This window comes from Ovis canadensis, chromosome 1 (genome assembly GCF_042477335.2).
Source record: "Ovis canadensis isolate MfBH-ARS-UI-01 breed Bighorn chromosome 1, ARS-UI_OviCan_v2, whole genome shotgun sequence".
NCBI classification, from domain to species: domain Eukaryota; kingdom Metazoa; phylum Chordata; class Mammalia; order Artiodactyla; family Bovidae; genus Ovis; species Ovis canadensis.
Window position 1 is genome coordinate 196,651,046 of NC_091245.1, and position 27,190 is coordinate 196,678,235.

Here is a 27,190-nt window from a genome sequence, read left to right on the forward strand (position 1 = left end):
GACAAGAGCCTTTCCACCTTCCTGCACCTCTTATGCTATTTTTCTGGAATTGCAGACTTGGAACTTGGGTGGGCGGAGTCCATTGCTATGCCTTGAGCCAGATGGTTTTCCAGCCTGGGAAGCACCGTCTGGACTGAGGGCTGGAGGAGGAGCAGAGACTTGGGCTGGAATCCTGTTTTACTCCTCATCAGATGTGTGACGCAGGAGAACTGCACAAACTCTTTAAAATGGTATCATTAAAAGGTTTCTAGTAAGGATTAGTTCCAGTGACAGGAAAAAAACTAACCCAAACACTGTCTCCCAAATATGCTGGTTCTTTCACAGGTCATCTCATTCTATCCCTGAGATAGCCCACAGAGGTAGGAATTATTTCCCTTATTTTGCAAACAGGATCATCAAGCCCAGAGAATTGAGCAACTTTCCCACAGTCGCACAGCTAGTTAAGCAGTGGCAGAGCTAGATTCCAAACTCAACACTCTGGATGACCAGTTAGTCACTTAATGATTTTTGTGCTTTAGTTACTGAAGAACTCTTGGAATTAGGGATTCCTGAAGGCTCTGGGCTATTAAATATTTAGCATAGATCTTTGTAATAGTGATATAGAATATAATTATATTAAGCAGAAGACGACTGGAAGATCATGGATGAAGGGGGCTTTGGAGGAAAATATGAGTGGAAAAACTAGGAGGCAAAGTAATTTTGCAAGTTCCTTAAATGAATTCTTCACAAAGGAGAGGGTAGTAGGCGGAGAAAAGATGAACCGATCTGCGGGGATGACTAAGCCAGACAGCCTCAGCCTCAGTGGCCCCTGGCCTCCCAAACCATGCTCTGGCTTGGGGCGGGCGGGGAGGGGGGAACCTAGTAACCACAGTGTGCAGCAAAGCAAATACTGCCTTGTTGATTTTGCTAAAAGAAAATAAGAGAAACACAGTTTACTCCCTGAGGTTCTTGTGCTGAGCCAGCTGTCCTGCAGCCCCCATGCTGGGCTGCGGTGCTCTGCTCCTAAGATACCTTAAATGTCCAAGTGAAGAGAAATCCAGGCTTTTTCTTTCCTTATACATGGAGAAAGGCTCACATCTGAAGTACTCTGTTTTGATCAATACATATCAAGGCCTAGAACATTCCTGTCACCCTACAAAGTTTGCTTGCAGTTCTTCCTAGTCAGTCCCTGCCTCCCCAAGCATTCATGATCTGATTTTTATCACCCTTGGTAAGTTTCAACTCTTCTAGAATGTCGTATAAATGCAGTTGTACTGGGTGTTCTGCTCATGTTTGTCTTCTGTTACACAGCATATTTTAAGATCCATCCGTGTCGTTGCCTGTCTCGGTAGCTCATTCATTATTATTACTAAATAGTATTCCATTGCAGCTTGGTTATCGAGTCTCCTGTGACTGGAATCTGGGTTATTTCCAATTTTGGCCTATAAAGAAAAAAGTGGCTATAAATATTCTTATGAGACTGTAGATATATGTTTCCATTTTTCTTAGGTAAATATCTATGAGTAGAATTGCTGGGTCAGGGGGTGGTTGCAGTGGCGTGCTAGGGAGGGCAGATACTGACTGGCAAGAGGCAGTTCTGCTCATCCCTTTCCAATTCAGCTCTCAGTGACGTCACTAGCAGCTTGAAACTGGCTATGATCAAATTGATACCAGGGAAATTGGCAAATGCTACAAAGCAGGCTTGTTTTTCTTTTGGGGAATCTGTTGTTAAACATTTACCAGTACACCACAGCATAGATGTGTGTTTAACTTTTAAAGAAACTATTAGGTTTTCAAAGTGACTGTACCATTTAACATTCCTACCAGTGATGTATGAGAATTCCAATGACTCGACTCCATGTCCTGTCCAACATCTGGTGCTGTCAGTTTTTAATTTCAGCCATTCTTATAGATGTAGTGGTGTCTCATTGTAGTTTTAATTTGCATTTTTCTGGTGACTGATGATGTTGGGGGCTTCCCCCGGTGCTTATTGTGGTCCTTTGTATATTTTCTTTGGTACAGTGTCTGTTTAGTCTTTGGCCATTTAAAAACATTGATTGTTTGTCTTTTTATTGTTGAGTAGCAAGAATTCTTTTATATCCTACATAGAAGCCCTATATCAGATACATGTTTTGTGAATATTTTCTTCTAGTTTATAGTTTGCCTGCTTATTTTCTTGATGGTATATATTTTTAACGAGTTGATGGTTTAAATTTTGATGACACACAGTTGATCAATTTTTAATGTATGGTTTGTATTTTCTGTATTTGCTTGAAGATATTCTGCCTGGGGATTTCCCTTGAAGTCTAGTGGTTAAGACTCTGCTCATCCAATGTGGCGGTCGGTTGGGTGGGGGGCGGGTACAGGTTCAATCGCTGGTTGGAGAACTAAGATCCCACATGCTGCAATGCAGCCAAAAGATAAAAAAAATAAAATAAAATAAAGATATTCTGCCTGCAGTGTCTTTCCCCATTGCCTGTCTGGAGAACCATTCATTCTTCAAGGCCTAATACAAAGGTCCCCTTTAGGGAACTCTTTCTGAACTTCAACTAGCAACATGCTCATCTCTGTACACTCACTTAATTCATACCTCTGATCATGCTAAAATATAACTTTTTCTTTATGGGTCTTTTCTGCCTACTTGACTGGGAGCCCGAAGTGAGATCTGCAGGTCTTTTGGATTTTATTCTCCTTTGTATCTCCTCATCCTCCTAGCCTCCTGTCCCATTTCCAACAGCAGCACCCTACTAGGTGTCTGGCCTGTTCACAGTGAATGCTAGCTGATTGAGTGAAGGAGCTTGAACATACCCAGGACCTCATAAATCTCCATGGTTGACCTATTTGTCCTTTGATTATGTTGTAAGCTTTGAGAGGATATTGCTTACGGATCAGAAGCTGGGGTAGTTTATTTCCCAGAGCGAAGGTGAGTTTGAAAATTCTACCAGGTTCAGTTATTGAGAATCCTCAGTGAGGCTCCACTGTGATTCTGCTCCAAGAAAGTTAAGGTTAGGCAGCTCTTTGTGCACTTGTATGCTGGTGGGCTGGGAGAGGGAGAGGGTGTGTGCCTGGTGTAATCTGAACTGCATCTAAACTTTGAGCCCAAAACTGACAAAGCACTGGGCTGGTGGTTTGACAAACCTGGAGTCAAACACATTTATAGCTATGTGACCTTATGCAAGTGGCTTCACCACTTTTAGTCTCAATTTCTTAAGATATAAACCAGGGGCAATCAACCCACTCCAGTGTTCTTGCCTGGAGACTCCCAGGGATGGGGGAGCCTGGTGAGCCGCTGTCTATGGGGTCACACAGAGTCGGACACGACTGAAGCGACTTAGCAGCAGCAGCATACGACGCATTGCCATTGGAATTAAAGGCAATGTACTTAAGAAAGATCTAAAAGTAGTCAAGTTTCCAGGAAACTTCCGGAGCCTAGGGTTTGGGTCACTCCTGTGGCGGACGCTTGGTGGGTTCCTGGCTCCGTGAGGTTTTCCATGAGTGACGGCTCCTGTGACTTCCAGCTTCAGTGGTACCTGCCTGGAGCAATATTAGATACAGTTCTGGGGGTAGGAGAGTTGGAGAAGTCCTGGGGAGTCCATACAGAAGCCCAAGCGAGGCAGAATACCCGGAGTGCTTGCCACTCGTAGACACAAATGTCCACCCTGAATCGGGAGGCCCCCTTTTCGAGGAATTTACTAATTGCCTGTTTGGGCAGCATTCAAATAGTGCCGGAGTGGGCTGTGATCAAGGCTTCTCTAGCCCATCAACAAATAGGGAATTGTGGGAGTGGCTTTTGGGTCGAGAAGGGCAGATATCCTTACAGACTGAAGGTTGAATATGGAGTCTTCCTGCCCCCCACCCCCTACCCCGCCAGCGCCCCGCCCCCTGTAGTTCCCACCTAAATCTAGAGGCAAGAGCGGCCCCGCCCCTAGCCAGTCACTTTCCCTGAGGCCAGTTTGCACCGTTGCAAACTGGAGGGTGGGGCTGTTGCTATTACCTCTCTCCCCTCGTCCTTCAGGGTCTTTACAAGAATGTGCGGAAACAGCGGGGGTTCAGGCGTTTGGCAATTGTGAATAACTGCAGAGGCACGTGGTGGGTAGAAACCGGGAGCGGCTCCCTTTGCTTTGTTCCTTCGTTCACTTGTTCGTGTATTCATCCCACATTGATGCAGCGGCTAGGTGGGCCACGGACTGGGATGAGACACAGAACACAAACAAGACCAAAGCCCTCTGCAGTTGTATCTGGCCATCCAAGAGTTAAGCGGGCAGCGTGGGAGGCAGGAGGGCGCGCGGCGGGTGCCAAAGTCGGAACCTGCTCGGCGGCGGCTCCGGCGCTGCCTTGACTCGCAGCCAGGCCTGGCGCGGCCGCCGGCTGTGGAATGTGTGAGCGCCATGTGTCACCGCCCCAGACTGTGGGAAAACGCTGCTCCGCTCACCTCCCAGCAGCTGCCCCGCGCCCGCCGGCCGGCCGAGCCGGGAAACGGGAGCCGCCTGCCGCGCGGGCCCCGGGGCACTTCCGAGCGTGCCTGCCGCACCCCTCGCTCTGCTCGCCTCCGCAGCAGCCCGGCAGGGCCCTCTCCTTCCCCTTTGGATCCCGAACGATTTAATTTCTTTCCGTTTAGTTCAGTTGGCCCTGTTTAGACCCAGGAGCCTTCTAAGCGCAGGGCCTGGGGAATGAGGGCCGGAGGGCTGTGGTTTGAAATACCACTGGTCCGCCTGAGCACCTTCCTGGTTCCTCGCCTGGCGCCCTGAGGTCACGCTCAGTGATCACAGCTCTGAGTAGGAGGCCCCGATCTACCTTCTTCCCCCAAATCAGAAACAGCTTCCCCCAGGGCCAGGCAGGGCATTTGCAGGCCGCCCCACCTCCCGCCCACTGCGGGGTCACTCTTCCGCTCCCGGGCACACCCAGGATGCCAGCCCAGCGCCAGGTGTGAGTGGGAGCCGTGCAATGTTCAGACCCCGCCCCCTTCCCCGCCACCCCTGCCCAGACCAAGGACTTAGTCCAGTCATGCCGGGAGATTTATCCAAGGTCGCCCTGCCGGATGGCAGCAGAACCACCCCTAGAATCCCAAGTCCAGTGGCCCTCTGCCACACTCCGAACATGCCCCCCCTAGGTGTCCTGACTTCTCAGCAGCATAGGGCCCTGAGTCCCCTGCCTTAATCCGAGAAGTTGGGGGGCTTCCCTGGTGGTCCAGTGGCTAAGATTTTGAGTTCCCAGTACAGTGGGCCTGGATTCCCTCCCTGATCAGGGAACTAGATCCCACATGCCACACCTACAGTTGCGTGCAGCAGCTAAAGATCCTGTCTGCCAAGCAAGATTAAAGATCCCATGTGCTGCAACTAAGACCAGACACAGTCAAATGGATAAATAAATGAATTAATTAAAAAATTATAGAGAAGGTGGAATTGAGACACATAGGGATAGGAGTAACCCATGTGTACTGGTACCCCAGCTGCTTTGCCCAAAGTCAGCCTTAATGCGGCCAGAGGCCTACTCCTGTCACTTCACCCTGTCTTCCTGGCGGCTGCACCACCTACAAGCTTTGGGCCCTGCCTGGTTAGCGAAACCTCCACTGCATCCCAGCACTCCAGCTGCTTCCTGTCTCTGCACCTGGCTTCTGCTTGTCCTTCAGTGTCTGGGTCTGAGGTCAGGGTCCACCAGGTCCTGCTCCTGGACTCCTGACACACTTGATTCCTGTCCGTTCTTCCAGCCGCCTGCAGCTCACCATCTCCACGCTCTCTCCTGTCCTCCACAATTTCTTAGGACAGGTCCTATGGTGCCCTCTTTTCTATAACCCTCACAAACAATAGTTTGGAAGCTCTGCTTAGCGGTACCTGCTCTGTTTGCTGGCTGGATGAGCTAACACATGACTGCTTGGACACGTGACACATAGCACATGACGTGAGTCCCGCTGCAGTCTATCGTGGGCTCACTATTTCACTTACCAGACGTGTGACCTGAGCAAGTTACTTAATTCACCTCTCTAAGTCTCAGTTTCCTCGCCTATAAAATGGAGGTAAGTTCAATAGTTCTTGGGTCTGAAGTGACTTGTGTAGTGATTGCACATAGCAGATGCTCAATTAAAAATACATATGTATATGCATATGTGAAATTGCTAAAATATTTAGTACATGAATGCTTAGCATATGCATAAAACATGCAAATAATGACAAGTATTTTCAGTGACTGTTTCAACATAGCACATCTGTCTGTTTGTTAGCTAAACTGGTGGTTGGGGAAACTCCTTGTTATATCAGTGTGTGTTGTCTTTTCCGTATATTCCCCTTTTCAGTGTCCTTCTGGGAGCTCTGGTTACAGAGCCAAGACTTGACATAGGGAAATAAATGTCTGGGTGTGTCTAAGTGTGTGCTCCTAATAGTGTCCTGAGATGGTGGGACAGAAGACTCCTGTCTTCTCAGGACCATTTTTCTTCTTCCATCAGGGCGTGACTTGTAACCTGCTAAGCATGTCTTGAGCACCTGCTGTGTGCCATGCTTTGTGCTGGGCCTGCGGCTGATATACGTCCTCTTGTTCCTACCTACAGAAAGCTTCTCTCTTTATCGGGGGAGCAATATGGGCGTGTGTGGGGGAAATTATTGAGTCAGCAAGACAGTGTCACTAATTTAGTGCTATCAAGTGAGGGGTAGGTGACAAATGACACAAGGTTCTGAGGAAGGAGAGAACAGTGACGGTGGGTGTGTCCATCTACTTGAGCTGCATAACAGACGGCCATAGACTAGGAGGCTAGACACATTTGCTTCTCGTAGCTCTGGAGGCTGGGAAGGCCAAGATCAACCTGCTGGCCAGTTTGGGTTTTGGTACGAGCTCTCTTCTTGGCTTACAGATTGCAACTTTCTCACTGTGTCCTTACATGGCCCAGGTAGGATTGGGGCGGGGGGACAGTGGGGGAGTCTTTTCTTATAAGATTTTTCTCGGGGGCACAGTACTTGAGGCTCTAGCCTATTGTGTCCCCACATTGCCTGACGAAGTAATAAAACCACTCTTTCCTTCTCCACAACTCTCTGTCTGAATTTCTGTTTGGCATTCCTATGCAGAGAGCCAAGATTTTGGCAACAGCATGAGCCACCTATTTTCCTTGCTTGGCCTCACAATAAAAAAACTTTTTCTGCTAAAAAAAAAGAAAAAAGGTTTTTCTCAGGCCTCTTTTTTTATAAGGACACTTGTGCTATAAGATTAGGGCCCTACCCTTATAAATTCATTTAACCTTAACTACTTCCTTAAAGGCCTTATCTCCAAATATAGTTCACATGAGGGATGATGTTAGGGGTCAACATTTGAATTTGGGGGAGAGCACGTCCATTTCAGTCCATAGAAGTGGGGAAAAGGTGTAACTCGGTCTAGAAAGAGACCTCCTTGGCTAGGTGGGCAGAGGGCATGCCTGGTGAAGGGAATAGCTTGGGCAGAAGGGCAGTGGCAGGGGTGAGCAGGCCATGAGGCACCTGGCATAGCTGGTACCAGAAGTATGTGCTGGGTGAGAAATAGGTTTAAGAATCTGGGGGCATGGCCAGATTATGGACGGTTTTGAATGCTGGGTGTTTGGAGGCTCTTTTAAAATGCTTGGTCTGTGCTTCATGTGCCTGAAAATAGGAGTTGAAAATAGGAGTGAAGGAGGAAACACTGATTCAATGATAGGACAACAATAAGGCTTTGAATATGCTCCTCATAGGCACCAGATATAAGAAACCTAACCCTAGTCTTCAGAGGGGGCCGCTGTGGCTATGAAAGGTCAAGTGACCAGACTTAAGGCCAACAGTGAGTTAGTGGCATGCCAGGATTAACAGTGGCACTTGGCCGGCTCCACAGTGGACACCTCTTCCTTGGCCCCTGGGTACCAAGTAGTCAGAGGGGCCCAAGGAAGTTCCAGGTGCTGGACTGGTGATGAGTGGATTAATGCAAGGTGAGAGCAGAGATGAAAGCAGCTGGAACTCCAGCAATAATCTGGATGAGGCGCCTCCACCTCCCATCTCCTCAACCTGGCTAGGGCAAGATCAGCCTACATGAGACTGTTGAGCTGTTAGGGAACAGTGGAGAATGGATCTGAATGAGTTCTAAGGACTGAGAAACACTTGGAATGGGTGAGCAGGCAGAAATAAGGAAGGTCATTTGATATCTGTTGGACATTTTGGTTGCTATTATCATTGCTGTTTAAGATGGCACTCCGAACCATACAATTAAAGTTAATGCTTTAAATAGTAACACACCAGATTTAACCAAAATCCAAACAAAATGATGGTACAGACAGAAACATCTGGGAGATATTAAGTGTCTGTGGAGCAGTGGTTTTTCTAAGCAAAGTCCATGGGACTGACTTATAGAAAAATTATTTATTTTCTAGATGAAGAAACTGAGGCTCATAAAGAAGAAGAGCTGCTTAAAGCTATGTAGACAATGAGTGGCCGAGCCGGTTGACCCCAGATCCATCTGGCTCCAATGTGTGTCCTCTTGCCATCCCCGTGATGCTGACACTGGGCCTTTTTGACACTTGGATATCAGGTATCCATCTGGTAACTTTATTTTCCAAACCCTAAATAGGGACACATGGTCTGACAAGTGTGAAGTCACTTACGGGGACAAGAGGCTAGAATGTTTTAAATTAGGACCATCCAGGCAAATCCAGGACATCTGGTCATCAGAGATATCTAGGGGCTGCCCACACCCTTGGCACGAGGCTGGCTGTTGCCATTTAATACTCTTCCCCATCCTGAATGCCCAAGGTCTATTTTTTGGTTGGAGCATATGCCACAAACAAATGAGAAACTTTTAAAAAGATCAAACAGCTGGAGAGAGATTGCAGTGGACATTCTTTTTAGGGCAGCCTAAGAAGGGGAAGGAGAGCAGGGGAGGGCAGGGATGTGGTGAGGGTCAGAAGAATAGTCCTCAGCTTCCAGATCCCAGGAGGTATGAGACTGTGTGAGCAGAGGGCAGACTGCAACTGGAGGGCTCGTCACCAGTCTCGGGAATGGGGCTGCGCTCCTATCCTCTCTCCATCTTTTCCATCTCTTCCACTTGCTCTTTCATCTTTTGGGACTTCAACTGCTCCCTCCCTGCCTTCCTCCCACTCGAGCTGAGAGAAAGGGTGTGCAGCTGTGCCTGGTGCCCCTTAGGGAGGGCCAGCAGCCCCTGGGGAGGAGAGATGACTTACTAGCTAGTGATGTGAGGGCATCAAACCCTATTCTGTGAAATGGGCCCAAGGGGACATGTTACTGTAGAATTCTGTCAGATCCGATGTGAAATTGTTCTGGAAACGATAAAGAATTGTTCATATTCAGTGGAAGTTGGGGGTCACTGTCATGTTGATATTGTTACAATCAAATACCAGTCTTAGAAACATTCATCTGGACAGGTGTGTGTTTGATGTTGTTTGTTTGACTCTTAAGAAAGGAGAAGTGAGGTGGGAGGGTATGTGTGTTTCTGTGTATACGTGCATGTGTAGAGAGAGGGAGAGAGAGAGATTTGGCATTTGCTGGAAATAATTTACTCATAGAGTATTAGAGACAGGCCTCAAAGAGTGTATAACCCATCCTCTTTACTTTATACATGGGGACACTATAGTCCAGACAAAAAGGTTAACTACTAGCCAGTGGTCACAGTGGACTTGGTCCAGGTCTCCAGGTCATCAAGCTGATGGCCCTCTGGTAGGAGAACAGGGAGGTGAGCAGGAGAGATGGGATCTCTAGTGTCTGGGTCTCACAGACCAACTGGGAAGTCCAACCCCAAGCAGAGAACCACTCCAGACTGTGCTGGTTATGGTGGGAGATCCAGGGATACAGCCCAGGTGAGAATTTAGCTACAGTCACAGCCATCCAAGTCGGATGGTTGGGGAGGACCTGGGGGACAGCTGGAATGCTGTAGCATTTCCCTCAGTGACACTTTGGGCTCCAATTCTTGTCTAGAAGTGGTTAGTTAGGCTTTTAACCAGCATTTGAATTCACATTTACCAGTCCTTAGCTTTCCCTGAAAAAACCCATAACATTATAGTAATGGCTCCTAAAACTTCTCTGCAAATGGTTAAATGTCTGTGATATTTAGCCGGTTAGTATATCCTTTGTGATCAGCCCAATGTACTAAAGGAAAGCCACTCAGTAACTGGCTGGCAAAGCTAATTTGTTATTCAAGTGTTTTAACCTATTGAGCTTTTAAAAGCATTATTCTTCCAAAGCATTTCAAGTCTATCTAGTTCTTCTTGGGGAGAACTGATTAGCAAGCAGTTTTTACTTCCCAGTACAAGTTCTCATTACAGTAACTCGTCTTGTTTCCCTTCTTTCCTGGAAACATAGGGAACCTCTGGAAGATGTTCATCTCTCCCTGCTCCATTGCACCGCCCATGAGTTCTTGTCCAAGGTGGGGTCTTAGGGATCTTTGATTGGATTGACCTGATGATCAGAGTAGGAGGCGTGTCCAAGTTACTCCCAACCCTCTTGAACCCCAAGCCTTGAAGTGCTCACAGCTCAAGTTATTGGCTGTGAAACTGTGGTTATCCTAATGCCTCATGTGAATTTCCACCATAAGCAATGGCACCTGAGTCTGGGCATCTTGAGGAAGACTGAGTAAGATACCAAAATGAGACCAAGGATACCGTTTGGTATCTTTGTGCTTAGTGTAGTGCCTTGTACATAGTACGTGATCAATAAATGTTTATTGGATGAAACAGAAATGAAACACACTTTTATTAGGCTACTTCTATCAGACTATGTATCATTACAAGTAAAAGAGATTTAAAAGACCATTTCCCGCTTTCGAAGCTGTACTGTTAGCTTCTTTTCTCAAGGTCACTGTTTCTGATCTGATCTCTGTAGTTCACACAAGAAATGACAACTTCCCTGTTACTTCAAAGTCCCTCTCTCCTACCTGATTTTTTTAAATTTTAACTTTTTAAAAGCATAGACTCATCTTTGATCTATGCCGGACAATGGATCTGTGTTGACAAGATGTTTTCCCATAGTTTCCTCATGTAAGTAAGCTTTAATGAGTTTACTCCTGCCTTGTTCTCGTCCTGAAAGGATTTTCTTTTTTGGACCCAGAGTTTATCATGGAAATTTACATTAGAGAATATTTCTGCATCTTTCTGGGCTTTTCACCTTCCAGTGATTAGGATAAGACCCTCTCCCCCAAGCCTTGTCCATTCTTTGGATTATAACTTTTTTAAAGAACACGATCTTGGGCTGCAGATTTATTCATGCGATGATTAACTGATCCAGAAGAACTTGACTAGCATGTAAATACTGGAGCTGGAAGGCAAGTTGAAAACCATTCCCTATACAGAAATGTTAATCTTTCTTTTGCCAAGGGGAAGCTCAGCAGTTTAACAAGTAAGGCGATTTCACACATTTTTATATTAAGTAGAATCTTGTGTCCTTTTCATTTGGTTGAGATTGTTTACAAGTAACAGGTAAAGGCTAAAGTCCACAGAACCACCCAATCTTCCTGTTTTAATGTCAGTCCCACCAAAGATGTTTAGAGACATCACTTTTCTTACTACAGTATTGGTTAATACCACCTGCTAGTATTTAAGTCACTGGAACTATGTTGCCAGAGGTTGAATGACAAAACTATGTTTCCATTATGTGTATGTGTGTGTGTGTGTGTGTGTGTGTGTGTGTGTGTGTGTGTGTGTGTGTGAGGGAGAGAGCTATGTGGTGGTGGAGTGCTGTGCTTTGTAGGTTCATACAATGTAACAAGAGAAGAGTCTAAGTTAAATGAACAGTGAAATTATAACAGGCTCTTCTTATGAAACAAACTCTCTAGATTTTTTTCCATATATCAAGAAATGGTTAAATTCTTCCATAAAGAAAAAGTAAATCTTTTTTGACTTTTAAGCATGTTCGGACTTCCCTGGGTGCTTGTCATTGGGTTACTTTTAGATGGAGAGCTTTGGAAAATTTGCATCCCTCTAATAGATACCAAATTGGAGACTAATAGTACATAAAATAGCCTGGGGCATTCTGGGATAAAAATGGCTCCAAGTTGACCTCTTATCCAGACTTCCATACTTCTACTCTCTCCAGCTCAGCCCTGTCTCTTAGACCAGGTCTAAAATAGGCTGTTTCCAAAGAATGGGTATTACCCTTGGGTTAAGTAAATATTTTGTGTGATTTTTCCACCTGGTCAATCAATTATTGACTCAGATTAACCTAGAACCTTCTGGTTATTGTAATTTCTGTCTCTACCCCTAAAGAAAGAATCTTCTATTATCTCAACAATACACACACACATACACACACTTTTATAGCATTTTAAAGTTTTGGTGATATGCCTTAACTTATTTAAGCAAATTACACAAATAAAGTAAAACACTCAACTCTGTTTTGAGATAGACTTCGGTAGCACTAGTGTTATTAGATTTTATAAAAAGGAATTCCAGTTACAGCAACTACATTTATAAAAGCACAACTGGGGTGGGTGAAATTGGAGTAGTTCACTAGGTTAGATCAATATTCAATCCTGGCTACACATTCACCTGGGGAGCTTTTGAAATATACCCAGGCCTGGTCCACACATCAGACCAATTAAATCAGAATCTCTGGGGGTGTGGCTGGAGCATCTGTATTTTTAAAAGCTCTTCCAGAAGATTCTAATGTGCAGCCAGTGTTGAAAATCCACAGTTAGATAAAAGGAATCTGGGAATCAGGAACACAGTGATTAATTTATGCCATGTTCAATAACAGAGTCTGATCTTTTAATTTAGGATAGATCTTCCGATGTTAGAGCTAGATAGGACTTTAGAGAGAATTTCTCATTGTAGAGAGGGGGCACTAAGGCAGAGAGTCTTATTAAGGTTGAATGACAATATAGGCAGGGAGCTCAACCAGGTACTCTGTGGCAACCTAGAAGAGTGAGATGGAGTGAGGGGAGCAGATGTAGGTTCAAGAGGGAGGGGACATATGTTTACTTATGGCCGATTCATGTCATTGTATGACAGAAACCAACATAACATTATAAAGCAATTATCCTCCAGTTAAGAATAAATTTTTAAAAAGGTTAAAACATACACACACAAGATAACATAGGCAGCACAAGCTCTAGAAACCAGTGCCTTTCACTGTATGCCTCCGCCCCTAAAAGTTATATTGCAAATTAAAAGATCAGATACACCTTTGTGTTCCTAAGTATCCGTTTAGGAAATGGATTATGGTGGTGAAAAGAGCACAGCTTTGCTGCTCTCGGACCTGACTGGCATGAACATAAAGACTGCATCATTGATTAGCTAGATTTGATCCAGATTTGATCCCTGGTTCTGGAAGATCCCTGGACAAAGGAAAGCCTACCTACTCCTGGAGAATTCCACGGACAGATGAGGCTAGCGGGCTACAGTCCATGGGGTTACAAAGAATCAGACATGACTGAGCAACTAAATGCACACATCCTCTCTGAAGTTTTCTCACTTGTAAAACAGGAATTAAGAACTCCTTCCCAGCTTTATCACAAATAAGTCAAACATATAGTATGTGCTCAGTAAATTAAATAGTAATTATAATTATTAACTGCATTTAAAAAATCTTGGACTTTATGTAGAAATAGCTGCAGAGGGGATAAAAAGATATGTTAGAGTTTCTTTGCATGAAATAATCTTGCAAAGGTTGTTTTTGGTTTCCATTGATTGAAAACACAAATAAACCCCAACTGAAGCACTTCTTAGGAAGGAATGAATGGATTTCCAATCTGTGTTTTCTTGTTTACAGTGGAAAATATGCCATGCAAGGAAAACACAGGTGGTTAACTGATCAGTGCCTTCTATTTTTATCATATGCATAGGGCTCTAAGCATACAAACGCAAATATTTTAAGTAACAGAAAATGAAGACTAACTTCTCAAGGTTAAATGGCTTCAGGTTTCCTATACCAAATTTAGACTTTTTTTCTTTCCGCCATTTCTTGAAAAAGAGCTCCAGATCCCACACAAGCTGAATTCCAAAACAATTAAGAAAAACAAAACAAAAAAAGCTCACGATTAGCATTTTTAAAGAAACGTTTCTTTTCCCTTGGGGTCTTTTTGTTTTGTTCTGCATCCTTTTTGTTTTGCAAAAAGAGTATCCCAATTGGGAGAGGAAAGCAGCCTCCGCGGGTTGTGTGTTTGTGAAACGAAGATGGGAACAGAGACGCGGCAGGTCCCCGGAGAAGCTGGCCGCCCCCGCGTCCCCAGCCCCCGGGCGGGCTTGTGCGGACGTGTCTCGGGCGTGACCTCTGAGCAGCTGCGCCACCGGCTCAGCCTCGCGGCGGGAGAAACCCGAGCTCCCAACAAAACAGTTCCATCTTTGGCAAGTCTTCTGGCATTTAAGGCGCTGCCGGTGGGGAGAGAGACCGCGTGCCTGAGAGGCTCTGGGAACTCACTAGCCCTCCTTGGTGTTACGTTTCTGAAGGGTCTGAGCATCTGCGGTGGAGCCTCGAGTGTCTGGCCGAGTGGGGGCGGGGGCGAAGCCGGCCGTGGGATCTTCCTGGAGACCCGAGCGAGTCTGGTTCTCCATCCTCCCTGGGATGCGCCTCAGGACTTGATTTTTCCTTCTTTTTTCCCTTTCTTTTCTGCCGATACTATGTGGGCAACAGGGGCTGAGAAAATTTAAACCCTTACAAGAAGAAATCTTTCTAATAAAATCTTTCCCTCCCCCAAACTGATTCAGGTTGTCACTTTAAAAGTGCCCCTACCTGCCTGAAGTGCTGGTGTGCAAAGTTGAAACTGACAGAAGATAACCCGTTCTTTCAGGGAAAGACTCTGAAAGAGGCTCCATCGTAGTAGTTAACATTTACTGGGTGCTTCCTCTCTGCTAACCATTTTAATGCAATAATTCACTTAGTCCTCACAACAGTCCAAAAGCAGAATTATTATCACCGATCTCCAGGCAACAGAAGAGGCGCAGAGAGGTTCTGTAACTTGCTAAGGATCACACAGCTAGTAAATGGTAGAGCTGGGATTAAAACTTAGGCAGTCTGTGCTTGTAACTGCTGTGCTCACTGGACGAAAGATCCTGTGTTCTTGAATTCCTCTCCTGGCACACCGTATCTCAGCAAGGTGGAGAAACAAGCTCTGAGAAGTTGGGAAATAAGAAGTGACAAAGTCAGGATCTTCTGAAATGTCCTGACTTAATCGGAACGAGCTGGGGCCCATGGCCGGGGTGGGGGTGGGGGTGTGTATACAACATTTATCAGGAATTGTGTATGTCTTGCTTTGGACATGTTGATGGTTTGTTAATACTCACCCTGTCATTCCCTGGAAGGGTTCCCTGGCAATTCGACTTATAGGAAAGTCATAGGACAGGCAGTGACAAGAGGTGAGGGTTGTAGTCAAGCGGCTACAAGTATTAGTCTGAAAAAAGGAGGGGTGTGAGCATGACATAAGGCTTCCCAGGTGGCTTAGTGGTCAAGCAGGAGATGCAGGTTCGATCCCTGGGTTGGGAAGATCCCCTGGAGGATGATATGGCAACTCACTCCAGTATTCTTGCTTGGAAGATCCCAAGGACAGGGGACATCCCCTTTATGGTGTGCAGGAATAAAGAGTGGGATGAGTCGTTAGAGGATGCCGCTTTGGAGGAGAGGGCAGTGAGAAAGCCAAAGTTCTGGAATGGTTGGGAGGCTCATTTCTCTGCAGTATGGAAGAGCTAGACGCTTCACTTTCCTCACACACACACAAACTTCAGGAAGTTCACTTCCCACTGGTCTGAATGTCTGTCTAGACTAATCTTCACTCACAGGTTCTATTACCTGTTTATGGTAATGGCCTCTCTGGTGCCATTTTATACCTGTGAAAGTATACGTGCATGCGCCTACCGCGAGGCAGGAAGAGTCTTTTCCATGTGGCTCCCACTCCGGGTACCAGAGTGCGGGTCCTGGCTCACAGCAGCAGTGCAGAAGGTGCCACTGCCACCCACCTTTACGAGGACAGTGATCAGGGCACAGAGCAGCCTTGGGGCTGTACCTGGGTGTTACCAGTCCAACCCTCAGAGTACAGTGTTCCTTTAGACGGGTTAACTGTGGTGGGACATGATACCTTTTGTGGGATCCTTTACACTTACTGGCTGTGTGACCTTTGGCAAGTTACTTAACTTTGCTGTGCTTTGGTTTTGTTGTCAGCAAAATGGTCCTAATACTGATAATCACGTTAGAGGACTGTTGTTAAGAATTTAAATGAGTTAATAGAGGTAAGATGCCTGACACATGGTAAGTTGCTTAATAATTAGCTTCTGCTTTTACTACGATTAGATCTATTATTATTAGGCAACTCTAGTCAGCTTACTTTGCCTCTCTGAATCTCATTGTTCCCATATGTAGGATGGGTGTATTGCTATCTGTTTTATAGGATTGTTGTGAGAATTAAATAGTGTTAATTACTGTTGTAAAGTGGGCAGTTTATGTGTTGCTTTAGCCTAGTTTATTTCCTAGGCGACGACTTTATTTTCACATATGAGGAGGTTTCCTGTAAGAGCTTCAAAATACTGACCGTAGCTGGTGAGGGTGCGGAACACTGCGTTACCTCAGCCACATCCCCTTTCCCAGCTGTAAAATGGTATAATAACCACCCGGAGGAATCTCAAGGACATTACGAGGGAAAAAATAGACAATAATACACAAAGCATTTTGAGCTCCTCTGAAGAGAGACGCACATAAATGGAAGGTGGGACTATAAGGAGGAGTAATCACTGGTTTCTCTCCCCCTCTTTTTTATTTAATGAGAAGAAAACCAGTCATTAGGAAGCATGGTCTTGTTAAAGCCATGGCCTGGGAAATTGTTCTCTTGGCTCCTCATCAGGGCTTGTGACACGGCAAGTTTTTGCAAATTGTGGGCAGCAGAGGACCTCCCCACAGGCTCTGTGATAGGTCTGCAGATTGTCAGGAATGTGCTGTCTGAGGGCCATGGCCTGAAGTGGGTGACGCACAGCCACCAGGGGAGCCTCCCCAGTCTCCTGCTCCCTGAGGAGGTCCCCCCACCAGGTCAACAAGGAGACTCCACCCAGCTCCAGAGCCTTAATCCCTGAGGCCTGAAGTCGCCCTTATCTGCATGTTTGAGCTTGCTTTTGTCCTGGATCCAAGCTTTTCCACCCCTGGGCCCTCTTGGCCACACTGGGGCGACCGCAGGGCTCTGAAAGCTCCTCCCATCTGGTCTTTTCGCTTTAAGTTGATAGAGGAAGAAATCAGCTTACTTTCCTCAAATTGGCCAGAGCAGAGTAGGTGTCTGGGGCCTCTGCTTGCCCCCTCACTGTGCCTGGCTTCTTAAAGCTGCCTCTAGCTGGGCAGGCTCCCACCTCTCTGTGAGACCTAGTCTGCCCATTGTTCTTCTGAATCCTGCCAAGAGTCTGCCTTAGGAGGCCTGCCCCAGGCTTCCCCAGTGCCATCACCCTCTGCTTCCTCTTCTGCACTCTATTCGATATAGTGCGGTTTTTGTGTTGTTGTTGTTTAGTCGCTGTGTCGTGTCTGACAACTTGTGACCCTGTGGACTGTAGCCCCCTGTCCATGGGATTCTCCAGGCAAGAATACTGGAGTGGATTGCCATTTCCTTCTCCAGGGGATCCTCCCAACCCAGGGATCGAACTCTCGTCTCCTGCTTGGCAAGCAGATTCTTTACCACTGAGCCATCAGGGAAGCCCTTGGTTTTTGTGTTAGTTCTTGACTTATCTCGGAGAAGGCAATGGCACCCCACTGCAGTACTCTTGCCTGGAAAATCCCATGGACGGAGGAACCTGGTAGGCTGCAGTCCATGGGGACACAAAGAGTCAGACATGACTGAGCAACTTCACTTTCACTTTTCACTTTCATGCATTGGAGAAGGAAATGGCAACCCACTCCAGTGTTCTTGGAGAATCCCAGGGATGGGGAGCCTGGTGGGCTGCCGTCGTTGGGGTCGCACAGAGTCGGACACGACTGAAGCGACTTAGCAGCAGCAGTAGCAGCTTGACTTATCTCACCTCTGACTCTGAGCTGCTGGAAGGAAGGGAAGGAGCCAAAGTCGGAGAGGTAAAGCATACTCAGCCAGGTGTCATGGCAGGATTATGAGCAGAACTGGCTGAGCTGATTCCTCCTCACTGCGTTGCTGAAGCAAGTGGAAGCCTTTCTGTAAAACCCTGAGACGGGCAGTTCTTCTAGAAATTATGGATGATTTTTAAATATATAGAAAATACTGTAATAGGCAGGCATATATATACCATGCAGGTTACCAGATAATAATATTTTACCATATTTACCTTAAATATCTTATTTCTTTAATAAAACTGTTAGACTTGGAAGCAACTGAAATGTCATTGACAGGTGAATTGAAAAAGAAGAGATGGTGTGTGTGTGTGTGTGTATGTGTGTGTATATATATACATACACACACACACAATGGACTATTACTCAGCCATAAAAAGAATGAATTATTGCTATTTTCAGCAAGATGGGTAGATCCAGAGATTATCATACTGAGTGAAATAAGTCAGATGGAGAAAGATAAATATCGTATGATATCACTTTTATGTGAAATCTGAAAAATAGTACAAATGAACTTATTTACAGAACAGAAACAAACTCACAGACATAGAAAACAAACTTATAGTTACCGAAGGGATAGGGGTAGTGGAGGGATAAATTGAGAGTATGTGGTTAACAGACATACACTAGCATATATAAAATAAATAAACAACAAAGATTTAGATAAACAACAAAACAGATAAACAGATAAACAAAATAGATAAACAACAAAAACTACTGAATAGCACAGAGAACTACATTAAAAATCTTGTAATCAACTATGATGAAAAAGAATTTTTAAAAGGAATATATATATACATATATATATGTATAACCAAGTCACTTTATGTACACCTAGAACTAACACAATATTATAAATCACCTATACTTCAGTTAAGAAAAAAACTCAAAAAAGAAACTTTTAGGTACAGGTAAGGCTCTCTGTCTGCACTGGAGTCCCACTTTCCCCTTGAGCTCCCCACTTGCCTTTCTCGTTGTGCAAGTGGCCCTTTATCTGCATCCGTGAATAGGGTTTAGGAGACTGGTAAACTGCTGTATTGTATGTGAAACTGTATATGCACATCTTTTCTGCACACATCACAGCTATTCAGGAAATCCTCTTGACTCAGTCTTCCTGTGGTCTCCACTGCTGCCACTGACCCACAAGCAACCATTATCTGCACTTGGATCTTCTGCTACCTACGATGGTCACTGACATTGTAGAGTCTTAGCCGGATCCTCTTAACCCCTTTGCTCATATCCCATTAATGGCTCCTGATTTAACTCAGAGTGAAAATCAAAATCTTAGTAGCCCATAGGCTCTACGTAATATATTAATATGTCCTCCCAACTACCCTGCTTCTCTGACTTTTCCCATCAAGGCTGCTTGCCCCTCTTTCTCTCCATCCAGCTACTCTGTTCTTCTCACTTTTCCTTTGCCTTGAGGCTGTTCCTTTTGCTTTCTGCACTCTTTCTCCAGGTACCCACATGGTGAAACCTCTCACATTCTTCAATTCTATGCTAACATTTCACTTTTCAATATGGACAACATAGTACACATTATTTAAAAATATAGCTGCATCCTCACCAATCTCTCTCTTACTCTGCTTGAATTTTTCTTTTTCCGTAGCACCTGATTTCTAGCAAATTGTATGTGTGCTTATTTACTACATTCATTATTTCCTGCCTATCTTCTTCCTGTTAGAATGTAAGCTCCATGAGAGTAGAAATTTTTGTCTATTTTTGTCCAGTAATGTTTCTTTGGTCTCTGCAATAGTACTTGGCACATATGTGTGCTCTAAGTTTTTGTTGAATGATTAAATAGATAACTGAATATGAGCATTTCTTGCTGGAAAGTCCAGAATTTTTCATCAGATTTTCAAAAGTGTCTGCGGCACAAAAGAGGTTAAGAACCACTGATACAGTAAAGCATCAAAAAATTGGCTAGAAATTTGTTGCTTGCCAGGTGGCCTGTCTAAAGAAGCAGAAGGTCACAAGAGGGTTTTCTCTTTCTCCAGCTTGTGTTTCCCTGGAGAGCTATTGCTAACAGCTACTAGGATCTCCTTCCCTAAGACTGGCGGTGAGGCTCCCTGGACCCAGCCCTGGTCTGGCTGAGGTAGTGAGCCAGTGGGGCATTGCTGGAGAGTGGGGCAGGAAATCGGGCAGTGAGCCAGATCCAGAGAAGCTGTAATTTTCTTTACTCCTTCTGTGTCTGGGGGCAGAGGCCGAATGTGGCCACAGCCTCCTGAACTTCCTTGGAGGAGCTAGGCAAGATGCCCAGACCAACAGAAGCTGCTTCCTGCCTTCCAGCCTTCAAGTCTAGGCAAGAAATAAGACCAGGAAATCTTGCTACAGGTAGGAGCCCCAACCAGGGAGACAAGATACTGTCCTGTGATCGAGAGATAATAGGAGAGTAGGGGGAACCTGGAAAGCAAAATGATACCAAAGGCCATCTGGAGGTGATAATGGGAGTGAGTTGGAGGTGAGTCAGTCGGCTCTCAGGGCAGTTAAAAGACAAGTGGGTAATTGTGGGTGCAGTCGGCGGGTCACACACAGAAAATGAGGAACAAGTGGTTAATTGGGCCCACAAGCCCAGGATCCCGCCTGTAATTAGCAAATTGCAGGGCTTTGATATTTGCTTTGGTAACAACTTGTGTAGTAAATTGCAGGGAGGAAAACTGCACCCCCAGCCTGGGAGGTGATCCTGTGTTTGTGCTCCTTGAACTATCTTCTCACAAACTTGTAGGCAGCACACACATGAATATACCCCCAGCACTGGGAAGGAGGAGGTTTACCTTACACCTTTCTGCAGGCTGACAGCAGCCTGTGATATGTTCTCTTTTCCCCTTCACCTCTTGCTTAAATTTTCACCAACCCCGGGGCTGAAGTTGAGGCCTGGCTTCCTGGTGTGTATTTCCAGTGCTCACACGCTGATTCTTAAGTTCCCTTAAACCACAGCCCCTGGTGCAGAGCTCCTCTGGCCAGAGATAGGAAAGGCCTTGGGGAATTCCCTTGTAAGTGCCATAGTAAGGGAGGAGGGGGAGTTCTGTTCCAGTGTTGTTAAATTTTGTCAGTGAAGATGCTAGTCCCTGATCAGAGAGTGTCCTTCATAGACTTCAGATCTGTATTTACCTCTGCCAGTTTTTGTGAGGTTCTGACCAAAATGAAAGTCAAAAATATGGGAAAATTGCACTGGGACTGTCATGGCAAAAGCTTATCAATTGCCACAGAGGCAGAGAGACTGGTGATCACGAGTAATGGAGCACTATGATAAAGTATCAGGAGACCTGGGTTTGATTTTGGGCTCTCTACGGACTCTTTGTTGGATCTTGTCCAATTTCTTAAACACTTGTATATCATCTCTGTCATTTATAGGTCTGTTTTTATGGACTGATTTTTCCCTTGTTTATGGGTGAACATATTCTTGCTTCTTTATAAGTCTAGTAATTTTTTATTAGATGGTAGACATTGTGGAGTTATACTGTTAAGTATTTGGACTTTGCTGCTTTCTTTTAAAGAGTGCTAGACTTTGTTTTGGCTGGAAGTTAATTTACTCATGAAATAGTTTGATCTGTTTGAGTCCTGTCTTTGAGCTTTGCTATTCAGAGTCCAGAGTAACCTTCACTCCAGGAATAGTTCAGGATCTCTACTCAAGTATGACTCCCCTGGGCTCTCCATCAGTTGCCCAGGGGATCATCAAGAATTCTCCGTTTGTTTGGTACACAACCATTTCCACCTTGTGAGAACTCTGGGTTGTTCAGCTTACTGCTCTCTGGTCATTTCTTTTGCCTCATTTTGTAGAGTTTCACCTTATACATACACATAATAATTCTCAACAGACTCAAGAGGCTATCTTAGCAGACTTATGGTATTCTTTTCCTGTGTATCGCCCCTCTTTTGTGAAATTGTAATCCTCAACTCCTAGCCTCTTCAGCTTCCCCAGTCTCTGGCTTCTGTCTCCTCTGCTTATCAAAGCTTGCAGACTGTGCTCATAATTTCCAGATGGGAATTGCCTCCAAGCATAAATCCAGAGGTATGTTAAGGCTCATCTCATTGATCCTCTCTGTCAGGGATCAGTTTTATACTGCCTATTTCCCAATGTCTTGAAGCAGTTGTAATCCAATCAAGCCTAGAAGATGACATCTTGCTGTGTTAATAAAGCAGCTTCTCCAAGTCAGTTTTTATTTATGTTAAAAATAATATTATTGTTACAATAATATTTTCTTCAAAAGTTAATTGCAATAACTAAAATACACAATAGTCTGAAATAATGTAAAGTGATGTATATCATAAACAATGAAACATAAAACAAAAACAGTTAATAAACACTCATTCTATTTTTACTTTCCATTGACACCAACAGTATGAATAGATTTGGCATTTTTATGAAATTATATAATTTTATAACTGTAAGGAATGTAGCTCAGAGACACTGAGTTGGTCCAAATGCTTCATTTTACATGAAAAGACTAAGGCTTCATGAGTAACAAGTGGTTTTCCCAAGACCTTGTGGCCAGGGAGCAGAAGAATGAGACTGTCACTCAGGTGTCCTGGCTTCCCAGTCTGTGACACATCCATTCATCCAACTCACATTTAGTGAATATTTACTAACTCCAAAGCACTGAACTAACTGCGATGTTGCCTCTGTATCATGTTCTGGTTTGCAAAAATGTTTAAAAATTTATTTGGGGACATTATAGTAGATTCAATAAATCAGCATATAATTTTGGACGTCTCAAGAGTAAATCTGCCTGGCATTCATTAGAGTAGCCTACATCGTCCAAAGTACAGAAATGTGAAATGCTCCTCGCATTCAACTCCCGTGGGATAGTCCATTGTAGTCCCTTAGACATGTGAACGTGTCAGGTAATTACTGTGGTTTTATGGCTTTGTCTGTCCTGATGTTAGGGAAACTGAGAATTTACTCTGCATGCCACCATGCCAGTGATCCAGTCCAAAGATGGACAATAAAACTTTAAGGAAGGTGATCAGTAAGTTGCAAAATGTGAAAAGAGCTCCATATACAGTGTCCGGAGGCCTAGATTCTAGGCCTAGTTTGTTACTTCTCTTTTCTGGGCCTAGATTTTCCTGACTGTAAAATGAGCCCAATAGACTGAATGACCTACAACGTCCACTCCAGGTTGGAGATCTTAACACCTGAAGCTCTACCTGGAGCTACCCCTACTGAGAAGCATGATGAAGCTGGGGAGTGGTGGTGGGTAGGAACTGAGTGTGGAAGTGGAAGATGTGGGAAGCCTTCTAAACCCAAGGGGCAACAGGAGCCAAGCCGACTAAGCAGGGATCTGGCTAGCTTGGATTTTGTAATCTGATGGATTGCTGCAACGCAGAAAACAACGTGAAGACCCGTGAGGAAGCATCCACCTACAAATGAAGGAGACGCGGGTTCCATCCCTGGGCTGGAAGATGCCCTGGAGGAGGAAATGGCAACACATTCCAGTATTCTTGCCTGGAGAATTCCATGGACAGAGGAGCCTGGCGGGCTACAGTCCATGGGGTCCAAAGAGTTGGACATGACTGAGCGCACACGCTTTCCTCTTAAGATTACCACTGAAATAAAGATAGAAAATTTCAATATATTATATAGAACTCCACTCTTCTCCTAGAAAATGGTCAGGGTTTTATTGATTCTGGTTTGCAAAATACCAGTGAAAGGAGATAGTGGTATATGAGATGGGACATGTTGATCAGGAGGAGATCATAGACAGCCTTGAACATCAGGCTCAAGGATTAGTCATTTATTCTGTAGGTTGTGGGGAAAGATTGAAAATTTATGGGCAGAGGCTTATATGATCAGATCTGTGTTTCAGCTTTCTGGTTATAGTGTGGAGGGTGGATGGAGAACAGGGGAGTTGAGACAGACAGACTGGCCCGGTGGCTGGCACAATAGCCCGAGTAACAAAGGATGAAGGATGCAAGAATGAGCTCCTTATCAGAGAGTAAGAACAGTGTTCATGAAAAAACACCGAGGATGGAGACCAGTTGGGGCCTTTCTACTGACAGACATGGGGAGAGAGAGGGGTCCACATTGCTTCCCCATGTCCTCGCCCATGGGATGGAGTGACTGGTGACGCAGAGTCACCCCCAAGCCAGAACGAAAATAGAAAGGGGCTTGAGAAAAAGACAAATCTGGGTGTTCATTTGGTTCACTCTGAGTTTCTTCTGTGGTAAAATAAGGATGAGTGCATGTATGTCTTGGAGTTTTTGTAAGGATTGATGGATTAGTATACATGAAAGTGCCTAGGACATATGTCTATCCATCCATCATTTGATTAAATCTGTGCAAATATGGAGGGAAATAATTAGTTCAACTGGGACCATATCAAACATTTCAAATTCACTTTGAGTAAAGAGATCATGGCTGAGCGGATCTCTATGGGATTGGACCGTTCTACTCCCAGATGCTAGGCTGGGCCACAGTTCAACGCCAGGAAGTTGTTTTTGGCAACAATAGATGCCTTTCTTTCCCTTCCTTTCATGACCAACCTCCCACTGCAATCTATTTCTAGGTCTCTAATTCAAATGGAGTAAATGGCAAAAGAAAGAACACCAACATAAAATTGATGTGTGTACTTTTTTGGTGGCCTCCTCTGAGGACACACCTGTGCTAGGCACCCATCCACAGATGTGTAAGAAATTGTTACTTGGATTTTTCTCCAGGATTGGACAGTAACATCAGAATTGGGTGGCCCAGGCAAGGGTGGCCTTGCCTTGGGAAATGCAGACACTTTGGGAGGTGAGAGTGTCCCATTGAGCCTAAGGTCAGCTGCAGATCTTTTTTTTTTTTTTCTTTTGCTGCAGATTTTCTGTGTGATGAGCAACAACAGGCATTATCTCTCAGGCTTTCGATCCTTGCTCACTTTGCGCACTGCTCAAATCAGCCAAACCCTTCTGCTCTGGCCTCCTCCTTTTTTCTCAGCTCTCAGGGCCCAGCATCTTGAGCAGGTGAGAGCCTTCACTCAGCCCTTTAGTCTTGACTGCAGTGCTGTGTGCCAGCCTTGCAACACAGAAGCAGGGAGCACCGTCAGGCAAGCAGGGATTTTAGCCCTGCCAGATCCCTCATTTCCTGGTTTCTTTCCCGCCCAAGGTCACAAAACCCTTGGCAAAGCAGCTGCAGCTACAATCTCAGATTTAGAGAAAGCCTGCAGGCGCTGACTCCCCTTCTTGGCTTCTAACCCAAGCTGGATGTTGTACTTTTAAACACTCAGCCATTGAGGGAATGGGCCCAAGTCCTCTCCCCTCAAATCTAAGTATGCTTGTGACTGCTTTGATAAGTAGTATGGCAGAAGTCATATTTTGTTCCTCTTACTCTAGGTCATCAAAAACCATGTAGCTTCCACCTTGTTCACTGGAGACTTAGTTCTCTGATCAGCAGTCCCTGCTGAGCCCAGCCCTGCAGCCATGTCCACCCATGAGCCTGCCATGTGTGTGAACCCATCTCAGACCCTTCAGACCAGCTCATCTGCCAGCTGAGTACCTCCAAGCAACCATAGTTGGTGCCCAGCCTGAATTCCTGATCTGCAAAAGCTATGAAATAATAATAAAGTGGTTGTTGTAATCTACCAGATTTTGGGGTGGTTTGATATGCAGCAATAGGTGACTAGAACACTAGACATAAACAGAAGAAACTTTGCAGGTGGCTTTTTGATTTCATGTGATTTGCCCTATCGATCTGCTTCTGACCATGACAATTCCATTTTGCTTGAAACATGGATCACATTACCTCTTATCTGAGCCAGAACTTCACCTGGGTTCACTGACAGGTCCCTGAGCCACAGTAAAGGTTTCATGCTTGCCGGTGCAGGTTTGGTTGTCATTAACTGTCCACTCCAGTTATTCCGACACAGCCCTGCATACCGCCTTCATACAAAAGATCTGCAGAAATTCGAAGTGTGGCTGCACAAGTCATTTTCTGTGGATCCCGAGAAACAACGTGGAGACATTTTCTCACCATCTTCACATGCAGAAAGGGTATCTTGCCTTTTCTTGCCTTGTACCTGCCTTCACGTGTGGAGTACAGGATTTCTAGGTGGCGATTTTTCTCCCCTATTACCATCATTCTTGTCCTTACATTGCAGAAGCCTCTTTTTCAGCCTTGATTTGGGGGGAAGTTCCCAGTTTCCTGAGTGAGGTTTAAGTATGGGAGTAAGGGTGGGCTGTGTCCCCATGGTTAAGCTCTTCTTGCAGTATGCCAACAGGACAGGTGTGGACCTGGAGTCAGAAGGATGTGGGTTCAGTCCTGAGCTCTACCACATATAAGCTGTGTAACCCTAGAGTAGTTCCTTAATCTCCGTCAGTCTTAGTTTTCCCATTAATTGAAAGGAGACAGTTTTCACCATTTTCACAGGAAATTTGAGGCTATCTTAGTTTGGGTTTGGCCGGAAGCAGATCCTGAGATGAGGATGTGAGTGCTAATGGTATATTTGCGAGGCAGAGGGAATGCAGGCAAGAAGTGTGGGCAGTGGATGGGGAAAGGAAGGCAATCAGTTAGTGGTTCGCTGTCAAGTCAGATACCACTGGGGACAGCTGCAGCTTGATCCCAGCGGAGACAGTCTTGGAAAGTATAAAACACATGCCCTGAAAATTATTCTCCCCGAGGGGCAAGGGAGTTGGGGTATTTAAACACTGACTCCTCTCAGTCTATTGGCTGAAGGCTGTTCCCCAGAGGGGGTTAATTTCCCAGAGAGAACAAATGTCCCAGCTCAAGTGGACAGCTCCATTCTGCAAAAAACCCTCAGGCCCAGAGACAGCAATCCTGGAAGTTGGATGTTTTCTGGAGCATACTGCAAGGATGAAGTTGGAGGCTGTGCTGTGATAGCATCAGTTAGAGGGGATTGAACAAGATGTATATAAAAAGCTGGGCTACAGCAGACGTCTAACACATACCAGCTCATTTCTCCCCTTCCTCCATCTCCTTGGCTCACAATGACCTCTGCCTTCTCTTCTCTTTATTGAATACCTAGGTACTTTGGTATTTGATATGTACTGTTTTAGGCTTCTCAGGTGGCACAGCTGTGAAGAATCCACCTGCCAACACAGGAGATATAGGGTTGACTCCTAGGTTGGGAAGATCCTCTGGAGAAGTAAATGGAACTCACTCCAGTATCCTCGCCTGGGAAATCTCATGAACAGAGCCTAGTGGGCTACCAGTCATGGGGTCACAAGAGTTTGACATGACTTAGCAACTAAACAACAAGAACAAAGTACTTGTTTAGCCACTGATAGCTTGTCCTTCAGATAAATAC

General features: G+C 45.2%; 1 long non-coding RNA gene across 1 annotated transcript; it reads left to right on the forward strand.

Moving 5' to 3' along the window:
- Positions 1–6,694: 6,694 nt before the first annotated feature.
- On the forward strand, positions 6,695–25,507 carry LOC138434710 (uncharacterized). The gene is made up of 4 exons (XR_011254838.1): positions 6,695–6,856; positions 8,333–8,490; positions 24,747–24,890; positions 25,260–25,507. It is a non-coding gene; the product is annotated as an uncharacterized lncRNA (long non-coding RNA).
- Positions 25,508–27,190: the final 1,683 nt, after the last annotated feature.